Raw genomic sequence first — 27,989 nt, forward strand, 5'->3', positions numbered from 1 at the left:
CACATTTTACATTTGCAAATTTTACAAAAATATATGATCATATGAACAAATTACCAGGATCCCTCTCCGGGGCCCTGAAGTTTTATTAACTTCCTAGAAAATCCTCTGCTAAGTAGCCACTATTTTATTGTGCTCAGGCTTTGTGTATATTGTTCTATTTTGTTTCTGTGATGACCCCATGAGGAAAGTATTATCTCCACTTTGTAGTATATCAATAGGAATCAAAACAAGTTTAGGGGACTTCCCTGGCACTCCAGTGGTCAAGACTCCGTGCTCCTACTCCAGGGGCATGGGTTCGATCCCTGCTTGGGGGAATAAGATCCATTGTGTTGCATGGCTCGCCCAAAAAGACCAAACAAACAAAAAAGCCCCAGAGGTTTAGGGGGGATGGGGTCCTGCCCAGGACTATACCAGAAACAGGAGAATCAAACCCAAGTCTACCATGTGCCAGAACCCACTTGTGTTGCCAGGGCCAAATACTAGACATTCACACTCTGGCCGCTTTTTATGTGAATGATCTTGTCAAAGTTAAAAAGAGATAATAGAGTAAAGAGACTTTTTAAATTTATTTTTTATTATCACTAGAGTTGATTTACATTGTTGTGTTGATTTCTGCTATACAACAAAGTGAGTCAGGTTTATACATTTACACACATTCTTTTCCATTATGGTTTATCCTAAGATGTCGAATATAGTTCCCTGTGCTATTCAGTGGATATATGGAGACTTAAGTTGATCGGCTTCTCTGTGTCATGGTGGAACACCACGAAGCTGGGACTGTTCTCAGCTGTGTAGTCAGAACATCAAGGTTAAGCAACCATTTGCTTAACTGAATCCACGGGAGGCTGACCAGGCACGTCATGCCAGTGTGTTTTTGGGCAACGGGAGAGTGCCTACCTAGTCGTCAGCCCAATCAAGGGGGCCAAAGGGATGGTCAGAGGACAGTTTAGTAAATCTGGGGTCAGAAATCAGAGTTGGGTGCCATGGTGAGATATTTTCATCAAGGTAGGCTAACCGAATGAATAACTGTTTCTCCAAGGGGCAGACACACCTGCCCAAGGAATAGGGGTGGAGGTCAGGAATCAGAGCATCAGCTCTCTTGAGAAAGCAGTGGCTAGACGGCAACACATTCTTATTCTGTGAAAGTGAAAGTCGCTCAGCCGTGTCTGACTTTTTGTGACCCCTCGGACTATACAGTCCATGGAATTCTCCAGGCCAGAATACTGGAGTGTGTAGGTATTCCCTTCTCCAGTGGATCTTCCTGACCCAGGGATCGAACCAGGGTCTCCTGCATTGCAGGAGGATTCTTTACTAACTAAGCTACTTATTCTGTAGTCCTCCTTTTAAAGCACATGTCCTCAAGCACAGTTTGTAGAACTATTTTGGTTATAAGTGTCTAAAAGCCCAACTCAGCCTGACTTAGGAAATGTGTCAACTTGCATAAATGAAAAATCAAAGGGCAGAAGAGCTGGCCTCATCAAGCCTAAGTTGGGGTTCAGATCATCTCCTCCCCTCCGTATGCTGCTGAGTTCTCAGGCTCCACTGGGAAGCAAGATGGCTATAGCTATTGCAGCCAACCAAGTTCAAGTTCAAGTTCCACCTGGGAAAAAAGAGTAGTAGTAGGTGGCTTCAGTTTACCTGGCTTAATCACTTGCTCACTTTTGGCCAATCACGACGCAAAAGGAATGTGACACGCTGACTGCTGTAGGCCTTGATCGTGTGCTGTGACTCTTGAGACAAAGGTGAAGCTCAGCACTTTGTAGTTTGATGATGGGCTGGATGCCCAAACCGATAAAAGGCACTCTTGCTGGAAAAACGGGGAAGAGAGGCAAACAAATATCCATTAAGGCAGGGCTTCATGCCCAAGACATCACAGGACAGCTGAGGGTGTTAGTTTTCTTCTGAGACACACTGCCTTCAGGATACACCTCAGTCAGCTTCTTTGAGCCTGGGTGTCTCCCACAGACCATTTCTTAAAGCAGGCAATTTCTACAGTTGACTAATCTCCTTTAAAATGAGTGGTTCAATTTTCCCACCCATCATGAAACAAGTATGCTCTTTAAAAATATACATATATAACACATAAATATATGAAGAATAAAAAGGTAATTATACAATCTCACCATGTAAACAAAACCACTAATTTTTATGGACTGCATCCTAGTCCGTCTTCCATGGATAGTTTGTCTTATTTTCACTGCTGTCATTCTCCTGCCCATATTTCTTCTTTTTTCCTTCACACTGTATCATAAACATCTTTCCAGATTATTACCTAGACTTCATGCATAAAATAACTTTTCATAAAGATATCTTAAAAGATATTATAAAAGCAATACATTTGTGGGGAAATAACGCAAATAACATAGAAGTGCGTGTGGTTAAAAAGTAAAATCACCAGATTTTAAGAATGTGGACTAAACTCATGCTGAAATATCCACTTCCTCATAAGGCCACGAGAAGAAATTTTTAAAGGTATGAAAAGGAAAGAAAGAAGGAAGTCAGGGGGAGGGAAGGAATGGATGGAAGAAAGAGAAGGGGAATAGTGAAAGATAATATAGTTGCTCTTGAAGAAAAGCAAGGGCCCACTCCAGAATGGCTGGGCAAGCAATCCTTAAGAAGGTGGAGAAGGGAAACTGCATGGTAAGCAGAGACACACCATGTCATAATGTCTACATGGGAACTGATGCAGTCAGACCACAGAGGTGTAGGCAGAGGCGGAACCCTGGGTAGAAGGTGAGCTCACCCAGCCTCTGAAAATGGCTAACACCATCCAAAACCTCAACACAAGGAGGAACTTGGACCTGAGACAACAATCAGCAGCTCAATGAGAACTCAAAAATTACGGATTTCAGATCCTCATAGACAACGGCCCCAGCTGCATGCTGGAATCACCAGGGAGCTGACATGTCCTCTGCTCCCCAGACCTGACTACGTGGGCTTCCCTGGTGGCTTAGAGGGTAAAGCGTCTGCCCACAGTGCGGGAGACCTGGGTTCGATCCCCTGGTCAGGAAGATCCTCTGGAGAAGGAAATGGAGACCCACTCTAGTACTCTTGCCTGGAAAATGCCATGGACGGAGGAGCCTGGTAGGTTACAGTCAATGGGATGGTGAAGGGTCGTACACGACTGAGCAACTTCCCTTCTCAGACCTCGCTGTCCCCTAGTTAAGTCAGAATTCCTTAGGATTAGACCCAAGCATCAGTATTTTTAGTGTTCCCAGTGATTGCAATGTGCAGCCAAGGTTGATTTCAGCTGTTCTGTCGGGAATTCTTTCCATGAAATGAAAACACGAGGCTGCGAGACAATAGATGATCGTTAGCAAGAATCAGCTAAAGATGATGAAAATAAATGATTGTTGGCAGAAAAAAATTAATAATGGTCTGAATATCAGACTGGACACAACCTTGAAGGCTGTCTCTCCAGATGATTAAGTTCCCAGAGTTCGTTCAGCCTCCTTCTTCCCTCCTGCCTTCTCTCCTTCTTTTTCTCTGTTCCTGGCCCTACACCGTATACGTGTAGCCACAGAGCACCACACAAGTCTCCAGACAAGGTCAACCAAGACAGTTTCCAGGTGACCAGCAGCTACAGGTCACGGGAGATCTGTGAATTCTATCTTACTGCCCTGGCTCATCTCTGCCTGAGTCGTGGCAGGATTTGAAGTCGGGGCCTAGGAGGCACCTCTGGAACTTTCCGTGAGGGTACACCTGGAGACCTTGGGAGAAGGAATAGTTCAGTAGACATCTCACCGTGCCTTCATCTTTGCTCTTCTCCTTCCCCACGTCACCCTAGGAAGGTAAAATCTGGCTAAAATGATTAGTTAGGACAGCTTTATGACTCAAGAAAGCCACGTGCAGACTGTGAATGAAAGGGGACCTCCATCTCATCCACCTCTCTGTCTCTGCCTGACCCCAGCAGCTATAGAAGGGCAGAGAGATGGTTGCCCTCTCCTTGGAGTAACTCAGCAATTGGATGGCACAGCTAGGACTGGCACACACACACACACACACAGAGGTGATGATCTTGGTAGGCAGGAGGGGGAGCAGCAAGCAGCTGGCTTTCTGGAGACGTAGGTTTGACTTCCAGGCTGGCACTTACTCCTTTTTATCCTATAATGCCTTGGGCTTGAAGCTTAGGTCAATGCTAGAGGCAAATGTTTCATTGAAGCATTCAGAGACTCAGAGTCTGCTCTGGGAGTAATATTACCCACCTCCCAGTACAGGGCTCAAAATTAAACCGGATACTGTAAAGCCCCCAGGGCAGGGAAGGTGCTCAACAGATGGCCACTCAGTCTGCGTTCCAAAGGAGCCAGCTACCACTGCAACCGTGTCTGTCACTAACCGGAAGCTGCTGTCTCTGAGAAATGAGAGCTGAAACACACAGGTGACGCATTCTCCAAACTGTTTTATAGCCACGAACTCTTGCTACATACATATATTCTGCATATTTTCAATACCCTGTTGATTCCCACTTCTAGGGCTGTAAAATCATCTCAATGCATGCAGCTTTCTCCAGATACCTTATATACACTGGATTTCATTTTGCCAATGATAAAGGGAGTAAATTTCGTTTTGGAAGGCCACCAGCACTGTGGGTCTAACAAGACCTTCTGAAAAATTCCATCCACCAGTAAACCTGAATCTGAGGGATCCTGGCCGGGCCCTCACTGATAACCCATTAATCTGCATGAGATTTCTATCTGGAAGTATAGCAGACACTCCAGCAATAAGTTTTTTGGTTCAACTTTTTAATTTTGAGATCACAGGCAGTTTTAAGGGATAGCACAGAGGTAGCAGGTGTGCTTTACCAGTTCCCCCCAATGGTAACACCTTACAAAACCAGCACAAGATCAGAACTGGGACAGTGACACTGAGACAGGCAAAATACCGAACTTCTCCATCATCACGTTGTCCTTTTAAATCCATACCCACCTCCATCCCCTCCTTAACCCCTGGCAACCACTTTTCTGGTCTCCATATCTATAACTGCATTCTTGTCATTTCAGGAATGTTATATAAATATTAAAAAATTCTACAAATTATAAATGCTGGAGAGGGTATGGAGAAAAGAGAAACCCTCCAACGGTGTTGGTGGGAATGTAAATTGGTGCAGCCTTCGTGGAAAACAGCATGGAGATTCCTTAAAAAGCCAAGAGTGAACATGTAGTTCAGTGATCCCATTCCTGAGCATATACCCAGAAAAGATGAAAACCCTAATTGGAAAAGATACATGTATCACAATATTCATAGCAGCATTATTTACAATAGCCAAGCCATGGAATCAACCCAAATGCCCATCAACAGATGATTGACATAGAACATGTATCAACAGTGTATATATATTAATATATATTACACATGTTAGCCATTGAAAAGAATGAAATACTGCCATTTGCAGCAGCACGGATGGACCCAGAGAATATTATACTTAGTGAATTAAGTCAGACGGAAATATTAATAGTATATGATATCACTTATATGTGGAATCTAAAAAATAGTACAAATGAGTCTATATACAAAACAGTAACAGACTTACAGGCATAGACAACAAATTTTACAGTTGTTAAAGTGGGGAGGGGGTATAGGATTATTACATTACTTGATCATTCTGCAAACTACTATGGAGAATAAGCGACAAGGATTTACTGCATAACACAGGGAATTATGGGCTTTCCTGGTGGCTCAGCAGTAAAGAACCCACCTGCCAATGCAGGAAACGCAGGTTCGATCCCTAGGTTGGAAAGATCCCCTAGAGAAGGATATGGCAATCCACTCCAGACAGAGAAGCCTCACGAGCTATAGTCCCTAGGGTCACAAAGTCGGACATGACTGAAGCGACGGAGCACGCACTCACACCTGCACAGGGGATTATATTCAATGTCCTGTAATAATACATAATGGAATATAACCTGAAAAAAAATGTATATAACTCAATCGCTTTGCTGTACACCTGAAACTAACACAATATTGTAAATCAACTATACTCTGATTTTTAAAAAGAATATTGCAGAAGTGGAATGTTGCCACATGTAATCTTTCACCATTGACTTTTTTTTCTCTGGAGATTCATCCAGGTCATTGCCTGTTTCAATAGCCTCTTCCGTTTCACTGCTGTGTCATGTCCAGATTATGAATGTACCACAGCTTGTTTACTGTTCACTCATCGAAAGACATATTCATTGCTTCTAATTCTGGGCTATTAAGAATTGAAGCTTCCACGAAGACTCGTGTCCAGGTTTTTGGGTGATCACAAGCTTCCATTTCGCTGGATAAATGCTGCATCACATAGTAATTGTATGTTTAATTTTAAAAGAAACAGCCAAAATGTTTTTCAGAGTGGTTGTACCATTTTACGTTCCAACCAGCAATATATGAGTGATCCAGTTTCTGTGCTTCCATTCTCGCCAGGATTTGGGATTGTCACTATGTTTTATTGAAGGTACTCTGATAAATGCGTAGTACTGTCTCACTGCGGGACTTGCATTTCCCTAATAACTAGGTCTAAGACTTCCCTGGTGGCTCAGATGGTAAAGTATCTGTTTACAATGTGGGAGACCCGGGTTTGATCCCTGGGTTGGGAAGATCCCCTGGAAAAGGAAGTGGCAATCCACTCCAGGACTACTGCCTGGAAAATCCCATGGACAGAGGACCCTGGTAGGCTACAGTCCACGGGGTCGCAAAGAGTCGGACACAACTGAGCAGCTTCACTCTATTCACTATAATAACTAATGAGGTTGAACATCTTTTCATGTGTTTATCTGCCATTGTATAAATGCCTCTTCATATGCTTTGACCATATTTTAGTTAAAATTTTCATTGTTGAGTTTTGAGTTATTTATATGTTCTAGAAACCAATCCTTTGTAGGATATGCAGTTTGCAGTATGCTCTGATTTTGTAGCTTCTCTTTTCATTCTTTTAACAGGGCCTTTCTCAGAGCAGGTTTGTCATTTTGATGAAGTCCAATTTATCCATTTTTCCCTTTATGGATCTTACATTTGGTGTTAAGTCTAAGAACTTTTTGCCTAACTGTAGATTCTGAGATTTCTCGCCTACGTTCTTTTCTAAAAGTTCTATCATTTTACTTTTAAGTCCATGATCAATTTTGAGTTTATTTTTGTATAAGGCATGAGGGATAAGTGCAAGTGTTTTTGTTTGTTTGTTTGGGGAAGGTTTTTCCTTCAAGATGTCTAATTGCTCCAACACCATTTGTTGAAAAGATTATCTTTTATCAATCAAATTGCTTTGTCATCATCATCAAACATCAGCTAGCCCAACTTGTGTGGATCTATTTTGGGGTCCTCTGTTCTGTTTCAGTGATCTCTGTGGCTATACCTCCACCCATACCATACAATTTTGATTATTGTACCTATTAAACAAACGTTGAAGCTGCTTAGACTGAGTCCTCCTACATGACTCTTTCAAAATAGTTCTAGTTATTCTAAAATAAATCAGTTCAGTTCATTTCAGTTACTCAGCCATGTCTGACTCTTTGCAACCCCATAGACTGCAGCATGCCAGGCCTCCCTGTCTGTCACCAACTCCTGGACCTTACTCAAACTCATGACCATTGAGTCGGTGATGCCATCCAATTATCTCATCCTCTGTCATGCCCTTCTCCCACCTTCAATCTTTCCCAGCATCAGGGACTTTTCAAATGAATCAGTTCTTCACAGCAGGTGGCCAAAGTATTGGAGTTTCAGCTTCAGCATCAGTCCTTCCAAAGAATATTCAAGACTGATTTCATTTAGAATGGACTGGTTGGATCTCCTTGCAGTCCAAGGAACTCTCAAGAGTCCTCTCCAACATCACAGTTCAAAAGCATCAATTCTTCAGTGCTCAGCTTTCTTTATAGTCCAACTCTCACATCCATACATGACTACTGGAAAAACCATAGCCTTGACTAGACGGATCTTTGTTGGCAAAGTAATGTCTCTGCTTTTTAATATGCTGTCTAGGTTGGTCATAACTTTTCTTCCAAAGAGTAAAGTGAAAGTGAAGTCGCTCTGTTTTGTCCAACTCTTTGCGACTCCATGGAATGTAACCCACCAGGCTCCTCCATCCATGGGATTCTCTAGGCAAGAGGACTGGAGTGCGTTACCATTTCCTTCTCCAGGGAATCTTCAATTTCATGGCTGCAATCACCATGTGCAGTGATTTTGGAGCCCCCCAAAATAAAATCTGCCACTGTTTCCCCATCTATTTGCCATGAAGTGATGGGACTGGAAGCCATGATCTTAGTTTTCTGAATGTTGAGTTTTAAGCCAACTTTTTCACTCTCCTCTTTCACTGTCTTCAAGAAGCTCTTCAGTTTTTCTTCGCTTTCTGCCATAAGCGTAGTGTCATCTGCATATCTGAGGTTATTGATATTTCTCCTAGCAATCTTGATTCCAGCTTGTGCTTCATCCAGCCCAGTGTTTCTCATGATGTATTCTGCATAGAAGTTAAATAAGGTGAAGTTGCTCAGTCGTGTCTGACTCTGCAACCCCATGCACTATAGCCTACCAGGCTCCTCCATCCATGAAATTTTCCAGGCAAGAGCTCTGGAGTGGGTTGCCATTTCCTTCTCCAGGGGATCTTCCCGACCCAGGGATTGAACCCAGGTCTCCCACATTGCAGGCAGACGCTTTACCATCTGAGCCATCAGGGAAGCCCAAGTTAAATAAGCAGGGTGACAATATACAGCCTTGACGTACACCTTTCCCGATTTGAAACCAGTCTGTTGTTCCATGTCCAGTTTTAACTTTTGCTTCCTGACCTGCATACAGATTTCTCAAGAGGAAGGTTAGGAGGTCTAGTATTCCCTTCTCTTTCAGAATTTTTCAGTTTGTTGTGATCCACACAGTCAAAGGCTTTGACATAGTCAATAAAGCAGAAATAAATAGATGTTTTTCTGGAACTCTGTTGCGTTTTTGATGATCCAAGTGATGTTGGCAATTTTTGGCAGAGGAACCAGAGATCAGATCAAGACAATGAAATTAGGACCAACAATAGAAAGATCTTACCAGACCCACTCCCAGAATATACATTTTAAGGTGACAGGATTAGTCAGAAGGTTCTCAAGAAGGAACTCTCTCAGAAACAGAACCAGCAGTTTTCCTGGGTTCCCTTACCCTACTGCTCTCCACCCGGGTGCCCTTTCCCAATAAAATCTCTTGCTTTGCCACCACATGTGTCTCCTTGGACAATTCATTTCTGAGCGTTAGACAAGAGCCCATCGTCAGGCCCTGGAAGGGGACCGCCTTCCTGCAACAAATGGCGACTCTGGCGGGGACTCTTCTTCGCTGCAACTGACATCCTGAGCACTCGGGGTACTCAGGGCCCAGCTTGCCTGCCAAGGGACCAGACCTGGTGGCCGCAACTGGGACCCTTTTGTCCCTGGTCTCCTCCTGACGCGGACAACTGGCCAGAGTGCCCCGACCGGTAAGGAACAAGAGACTTTTTGACCTCTCTCCCCTTCCCTCTCTCTTTCCTCTCCTTAACCCTTCCTATCCTTCCCTGTTTTTCTAGTCCCCTGGTCCTGGACGCAGGAATCTGGTCGAAGGGCCCTCAGCCTGAGCTGAGGATTGGAGACTGATCACCTCCTCTTGGCAGAGAACTCAAATTCTGGTTCTGGTCTGGTCTGATTTCTGGTAGAGCCGAGTTCCAGTCCTCCCTTCTCTGGAGGCCCAGGGAAAAGTCCCATAATGCCCAGGCATCTGTAGGTGGCAAGAGATGTCTGTAAGGCCACCCCTTTCACCCCCCTCTCCTGCCTCCTCCCCCTTCTTCTTTCAACCTGGCTTCCTTTCCTCTCTTGAAATCTTTGATGTTAGTACTTGGATCTGAAGTTCTGTGTCACTATAGGAGGTTTTCTGAGAGACTGTATTTCTGCCTGCAATGTGGGAGACCTGGGTTTGATCCCTGGGTTGGGAAGATCCCCTGGAGAAGGAAATGGCAACCCATTCCAGTATTCTTGCCTGGAGTCGGACACGACTAAGCGACTTCACTTTCACTTTCTCAAGAAGGAGAAATGTGTCCTCAAGCAGTCTACATTGTTGTTATATAATCATTGGTACAGAGCTTAAGGCAAAACATATCCTCTAGTAAGACCAGTTGTTTTGTTGCACAATGATCAGGTCTGGGCTTAAAGAAAAAGAGATTTGCCCTTTTCTCCTCCTTGCAAACTCCAGACCCTTTACTCCTCTTCAGGAATCCCAGACTTCTCATCAATCTGCCTAGGAATTGACTCTCTCAGGAACAGAACCAAAAGACACCCAGAAAAGAAACAGATTTGGTTCTGGTTGGAAACCAATTCACTCTTGGTGCAAAGGGGTGAGGAGGTGACCCAGTCAAGAGAGCCGAGCCATTCCCAGGTGACCTCCAGTTCCTGACCAGTGACCAGTCTCCACAGGTGCAGAGACGCCAGTGTCCTTTTCCAGCCCTGAGGCCTAATGGAAGGACTTACCAGACTTCCCATGAAGATCTCTTCTTTCCTTACTTCCATGAGCACCCCTTAAAATAAATCTTCTCTTAACAGCTCACAGCCCAGCACAGGTATATAATAAATTCATGTCTGAAACATCTGGTGTGTAAGAAATATCACCTTCTATTAATAAATTCCCTTTTAGCCAGCCTAACTGATTCCCAAGCCCTTTTCATTGCCACCCTCCTTTCCTGTTTCACACTGATTTCCCTATAGAACTTGAGCATTTTATCACAGCAGCTGCTGAGAACCCAGCTTTGCAAAGATGGATGGCACCTGAGAGGAATATAGTTTGGCCTAATATTGAAACGGAACCTCCTTGAATTAGTGCCTGGTGTTCAACAGGCTTCCCTCAAAAATGTAGAACACTCCTTGAAGCCTCCTTGAGTTCACTGTAGCTTGCAAGGACTCCTTGACTCACATTTGGGGAATGATGGGCCTAGCACATGGTAGGCATTCCATAAATACCTCTTGGGTAAACAGTTCAGAATCCTTTTCCCTGTCAGAGTCGTACTAGAATCCAGGAGGCTCGTGGCAACCGGGAAAGCAAGAGCCTCTAGCCTGGCCTGGCCAGTATGGTGGCCACCAACCACACGTGCCTGCTGAGCACTTGGAAACGGGGCCAGTCTGGATGAAGATACGCTGTGAGTGTGAACTCCGTAACAGCTTTCACAGGCCCACAGAAAAATAAAAAGTAAAATATCTCAGTAATGTCAAATGGATAATGTTTTAGACATGAAATATATTATTAAAATTAATTTCACCTGTGTCCTTTAATGTGTGTGTGTGTGTGTGTTTTTAAGGTGTCTAGCCAAAGTAGTGCTCAAAATTCTCCAAGCCAGGCTTCAGCAATATGTGAACCATGAACTTCCTGATGTTCAAGCTGGTTTTAGAAAAGGCAGAGGAATAAAAGATCAAATTGCCAACATCCGCTGGGTCATGGAAAAAGAAAGCGAATTCCAGAAAAACATCTATTTCTGCTTTATTGACTGTGCCAAAGCCTTTGACTGTGTGGATCACAATAAACTGTGGAAAATTCTGAGAGAGATGGGAATACCAGACCACCTGACCTGCCTCTTGAGAAATCTGTATGCAGGTCAGGAAGCAACAGTTAGAACTGGACATGGAACAACAGACTGGTTCCAAATAGGAAAAGGAGTACATCAAGGCTGTATATTGTCACCCTGCTTATTTAACTTATATGCAGAGTACATCATGAGAAATGCTGGACTGGAAGAAACACAAGCTGAAATCAAGATTGCCGGGAGAAAATCAATAACCTCAGATATGCAGATGACACCACCCTTATGGCAGAAGGCAAAGAGGAGCTAAAAAGCCTCTTGATGAAAGTGAAAGAGGAGAGTGAAAAAGTTGGCTTAAAGCTGAACATTCAGAAAACAAAGATCATGGCATCCGGTCCCATCACTTCATGGGAAATAGATGGGGAAACAGTGTCAGACTTTATTTTGGGGGGCCTCCAAAATCACTGCAGATGGTGACTGCAGCCATGAAATGAAAAGACACTTACTCCTTGGAAGAAAAGTTATGACCAACCAAAATAGCATATTCAAAAGCAGAGACATTACTTTGCCGACTAAGGTCTGTCTAGTCAAGGCTATGGCTTTTCCTGTGGTCATGTATGGATGTGAGAGTTGGACTGTGAAGAAGGCTGAGCACCGAAGAATTGATGCTTTTGAACTGTGGTGTGGGAGAAGACTCTTGAGGGTCCCTTGAACTGCAAGGAGATCCAACCAGTCCATCCTGAAAGAGACCAGTCCTGGGTGTTCATTGGAAGGACTGATGCTAAAGCTGAAACTCCAATACTTTGGCCACCTCATGCGAAGAGTTGACTCATTGGAAAAGATCCTGATGCTGGGAAAGATTGGGGGCAGGAGGAGAAGGGGACGACAGAACATGAGATGGCTGGATGGCATCACTGACTTGATGGACATGAGTTTGAGTAAACTCCAGGAGTTGGTGATGGACAGGGAGACCTGGCGTCCTGTGATTCATGGGGTCACACGACTGAGTGACTGACCTGAACTGAACTAGATTCTAGTAGCTCGAAACTTTGAAATTACAAATGTGGCTTGAATTATGTTTCTATTGGTCAGCACTAACCATTGTGCTCTCACAGTCAAGGCCGACATTGTCTTAGTCCAAGATCCCAGGAGTCTGGAGTGCCTAACTTCTGGGCCATGAGGCACGGGAAGACGGTGCTTCCTTCCCCAGCACACAGCACAGCCATCCCCCTGAGGGACAGCCACCGCCTGAGGCTCTGCACCGGCTCCCAGCTGCTAGGACCGTCTCCAGAAACTCTCCCCCGTCTCACCTTTTCTTACACTCACAGGCCTCACCCACCTCCACCACTCCGGGGACACTCAGTATCATCCATCAACAGGCTTAGGCTTTCCTTAAAGGCTAGAAGAGCCCCTGGATTCAGTCACCTTCTCATCCCTTGGGCTTCCTGCTCCAAATGAATCCCTCTGGCCAAAGGCACATGAGAGCAAAGCTACCTGCTTGAAAGGGGGAGAACAGGACAGCTAGAGGAAGAAGAAACCTAGATGAATCAGACTTCAATACACTGTCACTATGGAAGTATTTCATGAGCTTGTTTTGGGGGTGATTGCTATTTAAACAAGTGATAGCAAGAAAAAATAGCATTTACTTTTAGTTTATTCATGATTTTATTTAACAAGCATGAGAGCTCAGTTGATAAAGAATCCGCCTGCAATGCAGGAGACCCCGGTTTGATTCCTAGGTTGGGAAAATCCCCTAAGGAAGGGGTAGGCTACCCACTCTAGTATTCTTGGACTTTCCTTGTGGCTCAGCTGGTAAATAATCTGCCTGCAATGTGTGAGACCTGGGTTTGATCCCTGGGTTGGGACGATCCCTTGGAGAAGGGAAAGGCTACCCACTCCAGTATCCTGCCCTGGAGAAGTCCATGGACTGTATAGTCTGAGAGGTCGCAAAGAGTCGGACACGACTGAGTGACTTTCACTTTCACTATGCAGCAAGTGTCATACCAGATACTGCTGAGAGCTGTTTACAAAATACTAACTCATTTAGTTCTCATTACAACCTTATGAGGTAGGTTCTGTCATTGTCCCCATTTTGCAGGAAACCACTGAGACACAGAGAAATTAAATAACTTGCTCAAGGTCACACAGCTATCAATATAATGTAAGAGGCAGAGCCAGGATTTGAACCCAGGCAGTTTGTCTTTAAACATCTGAGTCCTCATTACATGGTAATTACTGACAGTTCCTCTTGAGAACTGAATGTTTTAAATGCAACTTACTTTTACAAACAAACTCATTTTCCTTTAGGTTGACCTTTAGGATCTCTTTTAAAGATCTTGCCTTTGCTCTCTAAATCGATCTTGCTAGGACTAAAACACTTAATCACTTTGAAAATACTCTCTTTCACCTTTTGGAACACAGCTTTCCAGGAGACCTTTCTCCCCGATATTATCAGAGCCATTATTTTTCTTATTTAGTATTTGTCAAATGGCTGCATTTTGATAGGTGAAGGACTCAAGGTTGAGATGGCCCTATCAGAAAATAAAGAACATGATTGGTTTCACGACCACCGACACCATTCTTCAATTTGCGGGTGAGCCAGAATTTTTTTTTTGAAATACATGTGAAGGACTGTAGAAATAGAAGGTATGGTTCTCTGTCTTTTCCACCCATAAGAAATCTGAAAACAGTAGCACTCCCAGCAGCAATGACCCCGAAAGGACAGTAAGAACTCCAAGCCAGTCTTGGTCAAACAGGTTAGATGGAGAAGCAGCCCCAGAGGGAAGAATAATGACCCGTCTTTGCTTTCAGGTACTCCTGGGCACCAGACCTCTTAGAGCAGGAAGTTAAATAACACGTCCTGCTAAGAAGCATCAGCTTCATTTTCCAGTTTCATTAGCTGTTCCTCGATTCTTCTCTTGGGGTCAAGGCCATATCAACTCCAGCACTTGGCTCTCTGTTAACTGACAGCTAAGTCTGCATGCCCAACGCCCTATTACCTTTAACCCTGGAACTGCAGGTCTGGACAAGACTACCAAAGGCCTGTCTATGCGGCTGACATCCAATTTGTGGCTGGACTCATTTGTGCTGCGATATTTTGAGATACCAATATTTCATTTTCTTTTTTCTTCTTGGTCTTGCCACGCGCATCTTGTCAGATCCTAGTTCCCGGATCAGGGATGGAAACCAGGCCCTTGGCAGTGAAAGCATGGAGTCCCAACCACTGTACCACCCGGGAATTCCCCCAATTCTTTTCATATCTTTTGATACTTTACTGTTAACTTCCCACAAAACAGTTTTTTAAAATTTTGATTAGATGCAAATTCCTCGAGGGCAGAATTTTCAGAGTTATCTTTGTAATCCCAGGACTTGGCCAAGAGAGATCAGCATAGAGCTCAGCAAAGGTCTGGTGCAGGAAAGAAGGCAGCCAGGCTGCCTCTGTGACAACACTGTGGTGGGTTTCCTTTTTTCTATAAATACGTTTCCCTTAGGTGAGAATATAAGATAGGTAGCGTTTCAAGTCCTGCTTTTTTTTTTTTTTCAGTTAACATGATACAGGCCTTTTCCAGTATGCTGTAGTCTGAATGTTTGTGTCCCCTCCCCCCAAAATAAATATGTTGAAAACCTATGCCCCAAATGATGACATCAGGGGATGTGTCCTTCGGGAGGTGACTAGGCCCCAAAGGTAAAGCCTTCATGAATGGGCTCCGGGCTCTTCCATACGAGGCCCCAAAGAGCTAGCTAGCCCCCTCTACCACCCTGCTGGCACCCTGATCTCAGGCTTCCAGCCTCTAGAACTGTGAGGATTCAGTTTCCGTTGTCTGTAAACTGTAGTCTCTGGTATTTTGTTCTAACAGCCCACGTGGACTAAGACACGGTTGCCCTAAATTCATCTCATTTTGGGTATATATGGTATAGATGGTTGATTAATATTCCACTTATGAATGTACCAAAATTTTCCAAGTCATTCTTTTGGTATCAGCATTTGCATTATTTCCTCTTATTAACTATTGTAAATAAAGCTATGGCCAGGTCTTTCGTCTGCATTTTGGCTTAGTTTCTTAGGATTCCCTGAAGCTCGAATTACTAGGTTAAAGGGTATAAACAGTTTTTTGCTAATTTGATAGTTTAAAACACGTCATTCTGTGGTTTTTCTCTGTATTTCTTTCCTGACTAACGGTGCCAAACATTTTTCTTTATCTTTGTTTACTTATTTCCTCGTTTGTGAACAGCCTGTTCAAGTCCTTTGTCCATTTATCTGTTAGGGTCTTAGTATATTTTTTATCGGTTTGCATGAGTTTTTTTTCCATTACAAAGATTCTAATACTGGTTATATTTACTAAGAGGTTTCCTTCTTTCTATGGGCTGTTTTAATTTACAGTGTTTTTGTTGATAGAGACATTTACCAATTTTTAATAATTTAATGAGTGTTTTCCCTCATGCTGTTATTGTTTCTAACATTGAAATTCTTAAAAGAGAGGGTCACACCCAGTGGGACCCAATGGGTCCCAAGGGGTCTCTTCCTAAACTTCACTGTTTCCAAAATTCACCATCATCCTGCTGTTGACTCCAGGATGCTTTGCAAACCTACTTTGCCAATGTCATCAATGACCTTCTACCACCTTTCAAGTCCTGTGCCCCACCCCCCGACCCTCTGGAGGCATCTGGAAGGTGGAGAGCACCACTTTCTGTGGCCCCCGACACGGAGCCTGCTGCCTACCTCCCCAGCACCATCCAGTTTCTTGTTGGATTCTCCTTCTCAGTCCCCTTCACTAGATCCTCCTCATTCTCCCATGTCCAAAAGTTCTGAAGGATGTCTTGTCCATTGAGACAGATTTGCCAGGTGAGTAATCTCATCTAGTCCCGTGGCTTTAAATGCCAACCTGATGCTGATGACTCTCAAATTTCTCTTGCCAACCTAGATCTCACCCCTCAACTCCAGACTCCAACTTCCTCTGCAGCCATCTCCACTTGGATATTTAAAGGGCACCTCAAACTTCACATGACTGCAAGTAGATCCTTGGTTTACTCTCCCAGACTTGTCCTCCATTCACATCCCAGCAACTGGCGAGCCCAGCCTCACAGATGCTCACGCTAGAAGCCCGAGTTGTCTTTGACTCCTCTCTGCCGTACCCTAGATCCGGTCTATCCACAAGCTTTATTAAACGTGTCTGGCATCCAACTGCTCCTGTCCACTTCCACCCAACCCAAGACGCCATCATCTCCCACCTGAGCTACTGCTGTAGAATCCCAGCTTTCACTCTTGGCCCTTGTATCATCTGTTTTACACACCACACAGCCTTTAAAAACTAAGGAGGATCATGTCACACCACCACTCAGAACCTTCCAGTAAAGATTTACTGTGTCCTGTATGTTCATCCATAATCCGTCTCCCACCCTGCCTCTCTCTCCTTCCTTGCTCACTCAGCTCCAGCCATTTTGGTTATGTGACTCCTTAAAGACGCCAAGCACCCTCCTGCCTCAGGGAGTTTGCCCCTGCCCTGGGCTCTTCCTGAAATGCTCCTCCACAGACATCCATGGCTCACTTCCTTGGCCACTTTAGACACTACTCAAGAGTCGTCTCAAGAGAACTCACTCTGCTTTATTTTTCTCCTTCACTACACTTGTCACTTACATAGGATATACTGTGTCTGCTGTCCATTTCCACTGACTAGAATACAGCCCTGGGGTAGAGAGCCTCATGGTGGTCCTCCATGACACCCACCTTCCAGTATTCACGCCCTGGGGTAATACCTTCCCTTGAGTGTAAGCTTAACCTAGCGACTTATTACAAAACAGAGGAACCCTGGAAGAGATGATGGGAGGTCACTTCCAAGACTGGGTTACAGAAACCACTAATTATCCTACCTCCCTTCGCCTCAACCCTCAGCCCAGAGGACAGGCCCACATTGCCAGGAACTGATGTCTCTGGCCAACAGTCAGTGATGACCCGAGGCTAATAGCACACAAATGGGCAGGAAACAAGTCCCCCCAGCAGCCCCAGCTGATATCTTAATTATAGCCTTAGGAGAGTCCCCCAGTCAGGCCATGGCCAAATTTCTGACCCACAGAAACTGGGAAATAACAAATGTTAGTTGTCTTATGACACTCAGTTTTGGAAAAATATGTCACACAGCAATAGATGACTCAAACAGTCCAGTGGGGCCAGAATCCATCCACTTGATTGACGTCCCCAACATCTAGAAAAGTGCATACCCCATTACCCAGCAATATTTTTGAGTGAATGAATGAATTTCAGGACTCGTGCTAAAAAGATGGCCTGTCTTGCTCTGGACAATGTGGTGTGCATGTGTGAGTCTGGAACTATTTCAGCCATTTTACTACCCTTTGTGAAGCCAACTAGGAGGCAAGGCCAATGAAGAGGGGGCAGAGCCAGGAAAATATGCAAAACCAGAGCCCCAGCCAACGTACGTGCTCTACTCTACATTTTTTTGGTTATCTGAGCAAAGTTTAAGCTAGTTTCAGCTGAGTTTTCAACAGCTTGAAACTAAAAGCATCCTAACTATTACGTTTGTTATGGCGTCATTCTCTCCCCTACCCCCAAATGTTCTTTATCTTCTTCTTTCCTCTGCCTACCTCATTACAGCAGAGATGACAGTTGTCTACCCAGTTTCCATTCTCCCTTCTTCTCAACCAAAAGAACCACAATTTAGGACTTCCCTGGTGGGCCATTGGTTGAGAATCCACGTGCCAGTGCAGGGTTTGATTCCTGGCCCAGAACTAAGATACCACACACCATGGAGCAACTAAGCCTGCGCTCTAGAACCCGAGAGCCACAGCTAGGGAAGCCCGCATGGCACAGAGCCCATGCTCTGCAACAGAAGAAGCTGCAGAAATAAGAGGCCAGAGCACAGCAGCTAGAGAGTAGGCCCCACTCGCGGCTGACCGCAACTAGAGAAAACCTGCTTGCAACAATGAAGACCCAGCCTGGGTAAAAAGAAAAAGAAAAAAAAAAGTTTTTTTTAAAGAACCCCAATTTAGTTGGAGCAATAAGAGGCCTGTCTAAAGAACTGCATCGCCTCGCCTCCCTTGAAGCTAGGTCAAGTGACTAAATTCTGGCCAATGTAAGCAGCAATTATGGAGTAGGTCTCCTAGAAAGACTTTCTTAAAAGCAGGCTCACTTGGCGGGAAGATATACTTTGCTCTCAGCCTCTTCTGCTTTCCCTCTGCCTGAAACGGGAGAGCAGGACCTAAAGCAGCTGTTTGGGGATTGAGGTAAATTCGAGGAGGAAATGCACACATTAATTGTGGCGAAAGGGAAAACGAGCGCCTGGCTCTCAAATGAAGCCACCATGCTGAGCGCCCCATCAGGACTTCTGTTATGAGAAAATGAAAATCTGCTGTCAGCAGTGGAGCTGATGTAACCCTTAACTGTGAACTTCCCCAGGGTCTGTCCTTGTCGTCTCTTTTTGTGCCACGCATTTCTCCCAGCTGGTCTCATCTGCTCCCACTGTTTCAGGAACCATCTACATAATAAAGACTCCCAGACTGATGCCTGCACCTTCTGCCTATTTCCCAAGCTCCCGAGGAACTCAGATATCCCCACTGGGGGGCACTTGGAAGCAGGTGGGGATGGCATGGATTCTGGGGTCAGGCAGGTATCATTTCCAACCCTGACTCTGTTACTCTTTGAGCAACCTTGGGTGAACAGCAGCACCTCTAAGCCTTAGCCTTCTCACCTGTGAAATGAACATAATACCACTACTTTCATAAGTAGGTTTTTATGACAAAAATATACAGAAACAATGTCTGGCATAAAACCAGTGCTAAATATGTTCAGTTCTCTCCCCGTCACCCTTTCCATCCCCTCCTCTGCCTTCTGTCCTCTCACCTCCAGGTAAATGGCTTTACTCTGTCTTCACAGCTAGAAACCTCAGACTCTCCTTCAACTGCTCTCTTTGTTATTCCCCCTTATTCCATCCAAGCCCATGTGACCAGATTCTCTGTCGCTTTTATCCCAGAACCATGGCGGCACTTTTCTGTCTCCCTGATTTAAATTCTCACTCACCTTTGTCTGGCTTATTCCTGTGGCCAAGCGGAGGCTCTCCACAGCTTATCTTCCATCAGAGCTGCCCCTTTAAAACAAACAAGAGAGAAAGATCTTGGTGGCGCAGGGGGCACAGGTTTGATCCCTGATTGGGGAAATTTTACATGCTGTGCGGCACGGCCAAAAAAAAAAAGTTTTGTGTCAACACAGCATATTGACCTTCCCTGAATTCTGTTGCCAATAAAATAAAATCCAAATTCTACAAATGGTCCTCCAAGGTGTCCCCTCCTCCCCACCAGGTACTCACCGTTCTCCAGACATCTCAGGCTTTCCCTGACTCTGTCACCACACCCCCTGGGATGTGTGTGTGGGGTCCCTTAAACCACACCATCACCATTAATATGTGGCCCAATAATTGAAAGTTTAAACTTTTCTCCTTGCATTTCCCCTTTTGCCTTCTTCCATTCTAAAAGGGTCTGCTCCAGTCTCAGGGGAACAGGGTTGGCTTGCAGACACTTCCCTTCCTGGCTCGTCTTTCCCCAGCCCTAAGTCAGCTGAGCTGCTCAGGGATGGGGGTGGGGAGGATACATCCCTAGTGGAAACTGACCAGAGGGAGATATTTCCTCCAAACCAAGATGAGATGCCTTGGCCTGGGGAGAGGAAAGAGGGGCTTCTGGGGCCCACCAGCAGCAGGGACCTAAGCCCTGCTTTCCAGAAGCACAGGAGGATGTATCGGGTAGTTGGTGGAAATGGTCATGATAACTCAGGGCGATGGGGTCCCGCAGCCAGGGTTTGTGTGTCACAGAGACAGCAGCAAAGGGGAGTGCAGGGCCCTGCCAGCTGAGTAACAGACCAGGATTTCATCAGAGCCTGGGTGCAGGCGGGAGCCACAGGAGAGACTAAGAGTGAATTTCCTGCAAGCCTAACAGGATGGGTGCTGAGAGTGAAAAGGAAGTTGAATGATAAGAAATCATGAAATGGGGTGTTTGGTGCCCTAAGTTTCTTACTTGCTTGAAAAGCAAGTCTCTGCCCATCTTACCGGGTTCCTGGCCCGCCCTTGCCCATGCACCCTCTGATCTCTTGCTCTGGTCTTTCAGCCTCAGATTTCTGGCTCCCTGAACTGTGACAAGGAGTTCCTGCTAATCCTGACAACTTCACTCCTGGTTCATTGGACTTTGAGTTTTCTGCATAGCTGTGGACTCTGCTGGCAGTTTGTCCCAATATATCCCCAGCTGGGCCAGCCACTGGCCCCTAAAGGTAAGGGTGAGAAGGAACACCGTACATAGAGCTTTTTTTACCTCCCTTTTCTCTGGCAATTTTATTTATCTTTCAGGACTTTGCTAAAATGTCACCTCCTAGGCACCTTTGCTGACCTCCCTAGGAAACATTCTTTGACTGGGTTTCCAAAACATTTTGCTTCTACCTTTGTGCTTGTCATATGTTTTTTGTTTTTTAAACTTTTGGGGGTATAGTTGCTTTACAATGGTGTGTTAGTTTCTGCTGTACAATGAAATGAAAGTATACACATACATATATGTTTACGTACACACATAGATATGCATATATATATCCCCTCCCTCTTGGACCTCCCTCCCACTTCCGCCTCCCATCCCACCCCTTTGGCACCAAACTGAGCTCCCTGTGGTATACAGCAGGTTCCTACCAGTTAGCTGTTTTACACATGGTAGAGTATGTATGTCAGTCGCAATCTCCCAGTTCATCCCCCCTTCCCCTCCCCCTCTGCATGTCTACACATGTGTTGTCTACACCTTCATCTTTATTCCTGTCCTTGCATAGAGGTTCATCTGTACCAGTTTTCTAGATTCCACATATATGCGTTAACATATACCATTTGTTTTTCTCTTTCTGACTTATTTCACTCGGTATGACAGACTCTGGGTTCACCCACCTCTCTACAAATGATCCAACATGGTGCCTTTTTATGGCTGAGTAATATTCACTTGTGTTATTATTTGTGTATTTACATGGTGGCCTTTTCAACAGGAATCATGTCTCATTCACCTGGCACAATGTCAGCTACAGATTAGGGCCTCACAAATGCTTGTTAAGTGCCATTTCTCATGCAGTGCCCCAGAGTCTCATTCACCCTTCTATCCTTCTTTCTCTGTATTGAGTAGGTATGCTTTTGACTACAAGTAACAGAGAACCTGACTACAGTGGCTTAAACAGAGATTTATTTTTCTCACTTGAAGAGAAATCTGGAGATAAGCAACCGAGGGCTGTCAGAGACCCAGCCTCTTCCTATCTTCCTGTCCTGCCAGTTTCAGCACGTTGGTCATAAATGCTGTTGTACCTCCAAGCACTACATATAAGCTCTAAACAAGAAGAAGTAGGAAGGGTGAAGGCCCAAGTATGTCCCTTTGCATTAGGAAAGCACAGGTTTTTTTAAGACTTCTCCTCACATCTCATTGGCCAGAATATGTCACATGACCACCCCTAGCTGCAAGGGAAGCTAGAAGGGGAAGGCAGGCGAGAAAGTGGAGGAGCTTGGATGTGAATAACATTCTCGGCTCTCAGCCCAGACCTACTGAATCAGACATGCTGGGGGTGGAGCTCACAATCTCTGTTGTATCAAGCCCCCTCAACAATTCTGATTCAGCTGAAGTTGGAGAACCATAGTCATATATGATTGCCAGTGTTCTGGAAGGGGAAAATCCTAGATTAGAATTCAAATCACCCATTTTTTACTATAACTTTTGTTGCTGACTAGCCAGGAAACCTTGGTTTTCTGACCATTGAGTTGTTGTGAGGATCAACTTAAATACTGCAGATGGAAACATCTTGAGAGCTGTAAGTCATGGACAGTTATACTGATTTTGAAATTATAAATTTCTTAGTTCACAGTTTATGTAGCTGACACATTCAGCAGATTTCAAATGCTTGGGAAAAGCAAAACTACCCATAAAAGGCATAAAAAGATTGAAAAGTTATGACAGTAAGGGACAAAAATAGAAATTGAAACCACAGACGTTCAAAATACACTGTTATCAAAAACAAATGTTTGCAGCAGTCCCAGTGGTTGCTGCTACAGGTGGTTTCCATGAGAGGAAGGAGGACATACGTAGTTTCAAAACAAACACTTTGGAGGATAATGAAATGGAGCATTTAGGGGAAAGGGTTGGTAAGAAGATGTGGAACAAATGTAAGGGATTTGGTGTTCTGCCGTTTGGATTAAACATACTGAGACCTCATTGTCTGAGTTCCAAGTAGAGTGTCCATGCCTCCCTGTAGTAAAACCTGCTCACTCAATCTATCTATTCCACAACAGTCTCCCACGTAATAGACACTGAGTGGTCTTTACCAGTGAACTTGGCCAGTTCATCAGCTGCTCACTAGGCACCAGGGAAGTCACAGTCAGACCTACATGTGCCTTCAGGTAACCTTCTCAGGGTAGGAACTGGCCACGATTAAAATAGCAGAGGTGTACCAACACTGGGAGTGTGACCTGTCTGCTCAGGTGAAAACCACAGTGTCAGGAAGGAAGTGCTGATAACTCTGTGAATACAGTCAAAATCAGTGAATGTACAATTTAAATGAGGGGAATTTTATGACAGTTGAACTATATCTCAATAAAGCAGTTAAAAAAAAAAAAAAGAATGAAGTGTTTCCACTCAGAGACCCCGTGACATAGAGGCTGTGTGTCCATGTGTCAGTTAACTTTGTACAAAATGTGAAGCCAAGGTTTATTTACTGATTGATTTGTTTAACATCTGGGCTCCAACACACACATGCTGTGATAAGAGAGCTTGTAAAAGCAAAATCACAAAGCCACGCGTTCCTTGGGCTTGTGAAAGAGGGTAGCAATCTGCGTGTGAAAAGCTGATGATGTAACTGGCTGAAACTGGTGGTGACCTGAAGCCCAGTTCAGTTCAAATAAATAGGCCAGTTCTGGGTCACAGATTCCAAATATTCAACCACGGTGGAACTGGACTTTCTGGGGGGGTTTCAGGTCATTGATCAGTCAGACAGTGCCTCACCTACTTCTCTTCCTTCCCCTTCTGTGGACCCAGCCAACCCCCGAGTGCAGGGCTAGTAGGTAGCTGAGGCAGCTGTAAGTCCAGGCTTGATCATGTTTACTCCATTGTGATCCTCTGCTCCTTTCCTGGGGAATTCCTACAGTGATTGCTGGTATTGAAATGTAGCTGGCGAGACCATGAGTATCTGGGTCGAGTGCAAGCCCCACCACTCACAAGTTAGTGATCTGGGTAAGTCATTTCACACCTCTTGATCCCATCCCCTCTCAGAGCTTTGAGGACTTTGTACTGACCCCCTCTCTCCCTCACAGTGGTCTCAGCTTCTCTGTCATGCCTTTCTCACCAGCAGTACCAGTGGCTGGAACTTCTCCCAGAGTGAAAATTCAAAATAAAGACAAAACCTCTCTGTCTCCCCTGTCACCTCCAGTGCAGCCCTTTGCTCCCCTTCACAGCAAAATTCCTGAAAAAGAATTGCTTAGTGATAAGCAATTGCCCTGAAATCCATATGTTGAAGCCATAAATCCTAGCACCTCAGAATGTGACTACATTCATAATCGGGCCTTTCCAGAGCTGATTAAGTTAAACGGAGGCAGTCTGAGTGGGCCTCGGTCCAATATGACTGGTGCCTTCACCAGAAGAGAATATTAGGACACACACAGAGGGAAGGCCACCACCTGCAAGTCAGGGTGAGAGGCCTCAGGAAAAATTCAACCCTGCCTGCCTACACCTTGATCTTGGACTTCCAAGTCTCAAGAACTGTGAGGAAACAGATGTCTAGTGTTTAAGCCACCCAGTGTGTGGCACTTTGCTATGAGCCCTGGCAAATTAATATACTTAGACCTTCTGCCTCTGCTTCCTCCTCTCCTAGTCTCTCTCTGGATTTTCCCTTCTCTTGTTAACCTTTTCCAGTCAGCATTCCGTGGCCATTAACCAATCTGCTAGACCTGCTCACCCAACGTTACCGCTGGCCGCCATCTTGCTGGATCCAGAAGACACATCGCCATCCTCATCAGACTCGGCTTCTCTGCAGTTTCTTTCCTTCCGAAGGCATTTTCAGCCCTTGGATTCCAGGTTATTTCACTCTTAAGTTTTCATTCACCCCACTGACTGCTCCTTCTCAGTCTTCTCGGCTGAATATTCCTTCTTTCTGTCTTCTAAAAGTCAGAGCCCCTGGCCAGGCCTCAGCCCTCTTCTCTGACTATAATCTTTCCCTAGGTCATTCCATTCAGTTCTTTGGCTTGAAGTGTTAATAAAAAGCTGATAAGTCATACATTTGCATGAGCAACCCCTACCTACCTGTTCCTTGAGCTTCAGGCTCAATATTCAATCGCCCAGAACATTTTCCCTGAATAGCCAAAAAGCATTTTGGACTCAAGATGTCTGAAACTCCAGACTTTAACTTCTCATCATATTTAGAATGAAATCCAGATTTCTTATTCCTGCTTGCAAGTTTCCTCGATACCCTTTGGACAGCATCTTCTTCCAAAGCCCCTTCCCTCACCAAACTCCCGGCACTCTGCTGGCCCTCTATGTACACCTGAGGTGGCCTTAACGCTTAGTGTTTCTTCTGCCTCTACTCCGAGTCACTGCTTAGAGCCTCACAAGGCCTATTTGGTCCTTTGCATCACTCAGGGCTTGACTCAAAATTCACCTTGTCGAGAGGCTTTTTTTGACCTGTTGTCTCAGTATCACTCTCCTGAAGGTTGCAGGACTCAGTACACTCAGTTTACACTAATAACATTTTAATAAGCTCCTACTATAGTGCTGAGCATTATATTAAATGCTTTATATGCACGATCTCATTTAGTTATCAGAACCACCTAATGAGACATTCTTATCATCCTTACTTTGCAGGTGAGGAAACTGAGGCTAAGAGAGGTTAAACCCAAGGTAGGTCATATAGTTTGCACTAAGCTCTGATTCCAGAACTGGTGCTCTTAACCATGAAGTTCAGCTGCTTCTCACCTTAAACACTATTCCTGATTATGGACAATATGGCTTCCAGGAGTTTACTTTCCTGGATTAATTAGTTTCCACTGCACTGGTGTTTGAGCCGGTAAAGTAACTCTGCTGTATCAGTGTTTGCTAGGGAGGTGCTTATTTTCCAAACTCTGGTTTTAAACTATCAGATAATACAAAATGCAGGTTTCATGGGGACAAATTCAAACATGGGTCCAGACCACCTCTGTGGTTCTTGCTTATAGACTTATTAGAGAAGATTAGGGTATTTTCTTCATCTTTGTTGTTTGGAAGCAGGCTCAAGTTCTCAGAAATTATTAACACTTTCAAACTTGAGTTTTTTTCTCTTAAAAACATCCTATTTCCGCAATGTGATTAGAAATAAAATCTTTAAAATAAAATTCTTAGATAAAGATCAGTGTGCTGGTGAGAACAAACATTTGTCAAATACCTACATGTCCCAAGCACTTTTTTGCTTTCACTATCTCTTCAAGTAGGTATTATTTCCTGTCTTTTACAATTAAGGAAACTGAGGCACCGGAAGATAAATGATCCACTATAGCACAGGAACTCTGCAATTTCCTGTCCCTTCCTTCTTTACCAGATAGTACAAGCTGCAAAGTGGTTTTGCCTTCCCAACGTGATACTGAATTGACTCCCTGAAGCCATTGTTCTTAGGGCTCTGAAATTTAGTCCCAGGACACAATGATAATCACAAAAGCTACTTCTCAGGGACCTATATGCCTTTGTGGCCAAAACCCAAAGACTAACAGAGGAATTTCAAGATCTGGGCCAGTCCTCTTGAACTTGTGGACTTACAGGTCTGCTCAGGTAACCGTCAGACACCAGCTCCTGCCAAATTCTCAGTGACACTGTTTGGTGCGAGAGCAGCGTTATTCCATGAGCACGAGGACTCTTGTGCTTCCGACCTTTGCACTGGCTCTCCTGGCTGCCTGGGCTGCCTCTTCGTCTCATGTCCTTCTGTCCTCAGAGAATTCCATCTGATCATCCTTACCTCCCCACCAGTTCAGTTCAGTAGCTCAGTTGTGTCCGACTCTTTGTGACCCCATGGCTTGCAGCAACCCAAGCCTTCCAGTCCACCACCAACTCCCGGAGTTTACTCAGACTCATGTCCATTGAGTCAGTGATGCCATCCAACAATCTCATCCTCTGTTGTCCCCTTCTCCTCCCACCTTCAATCTTTCCCAACATCAGGGGCTTTTCAAATGAGTCAGTTCTTCGCATCAGGTGGCCAAATGATTGGAGTTTCAGCTTCAGCATCAGTCCCTCCAATGAATATTCGGGACTGATTTCCTTTAGGATTGACTGGTTGTTCCTTGCAGTTCAAAGGACTCTCAAGAGTTTTCTCCAACATCACAGTTCAAAAGCATCAAGTCTTTGGCGCTCAGCTTTCTTTATGGTCCAACTTTCACAACCATACATGACTACTGGAAAAACCATAGCTTTGATTATACCACCTTTGTTACAAAGTAATGTCTCTGCTTTTTAATAGGCTGTCTAGATTGGTCATAACTTTTCTTCCAAGGAGTAAGCATGTTTTAATTTCATGGCTGCAGCCACCATCTGCAGTGATTTTGGAGCCCCCCAAAATAAAGTCTGCCACTGTTTCCACTGTTTCCCTATCTATTTCCCATGAAGGGATGGGACCAGATGCCATGATCTTAGTTTTCTGAATGTTATGCTTTAAGCCAACTTTTTCACTCTCCTCTTTCACCTTCATCAAGAGGCTTTTTAGTTCTTCTTTGGTTTCTGCCATAAAGGTGGTGTCATCTGCATATCTGAGGTTATTGATATTTCTCCCAGTAATATTGATTCCAGCTTGTGCTTCATCCAGCTCAGCATTTCACATGATGTACTCTGCATATAAGTGAAATAAGCAGGGTGACAATATACAGCCTTGACTTACTCCTTTCTCGAGTTGGAACCAGTCAACCAGACATTTGTTCCATGTCCAGTTCTAACTGTGGCTTCTTGATCTGCATACAGATTTCTCAGGAGACAGGTAAGGTGGTCTGCTAGTTCCATCTCTTGAAGAATTTTCCAGTTTGTTGTGATCCACACAGTCAAAGGCTTTGGTATAGTCAATAAAGCAAAAGAGGATGTTTTTCTGGAACTCTCTTGATTTTTCCATGATCCAGCGGATGTTGGCAATTTGATCTCTTGTTCCTCTGCCTTTTCTAAAACCAGCTTGAACATCTGGAAGTTCATGGTTCATGTACTGTTGAAGCCTGGCTTGGGAATTTTGAGCATTACTTTGCTAGCATGTGAGATGAGTGCAATTGTGCGGTAGTTTGAGCATTCTTTGGCATTGCCTTTCTTTGGGACTGGAATGAAAACTGACCTTTTCCAGCCCTGCGGCCACTGCTGAGTTTTCCAAATTTGCTGGCATATTGAGTACAGCACTTTCACAGCATCATCTTTTAGGATTTGAAAAAGCTCAACTGGAATTCCATCACCTCCACTAGCTTTGTTCGTAGCGATGCTCCCTAAGGCCCACCTGACTTCACATTCCAGGATGTCTGGCTCTAGG

At 44.6% G+C, this 27,989-nt stretch overlaps 1 long non-coding RNA gene across 1 annotated transcript; it reads right to left on the minus strand.

The window, feature by feature from the left end:
- Positions 1-554: 554 nt before the first annotated feature.
- On the minus strand, positions 555-20,015 carry LOC138445973 (uncharacterized). Its single transcript, XR_011259074.1, has 3 exons — positions 19,792-20,015; positions 19,506-19,572; positions 555-1,807 (listed from the first exon to the last, which is right to left on the minus strand). It is a non-coding gene; the product is annotated as an uncharacterized lncRNA (long non-coding RNA).
- Positions 20,016-27,989: the final 7,974 nt, after the last annotated feature.

This window comes from Ovis canadensis, chromosome 9 (genome assembly GCF_042477335.2).
Source record: "Ovis canadensis isolate MfBH-ARS-UI-01 breed Bighorn chromosome 9, ARS-UI_OviCan_v2, whole genome shotgun sequence".
Lineage (NCBI taxonomy): Eukaryota > Metazoa > Chordata > Mammalia > Artiodactyla > Bovidae > Ovis > Ovis canadensis.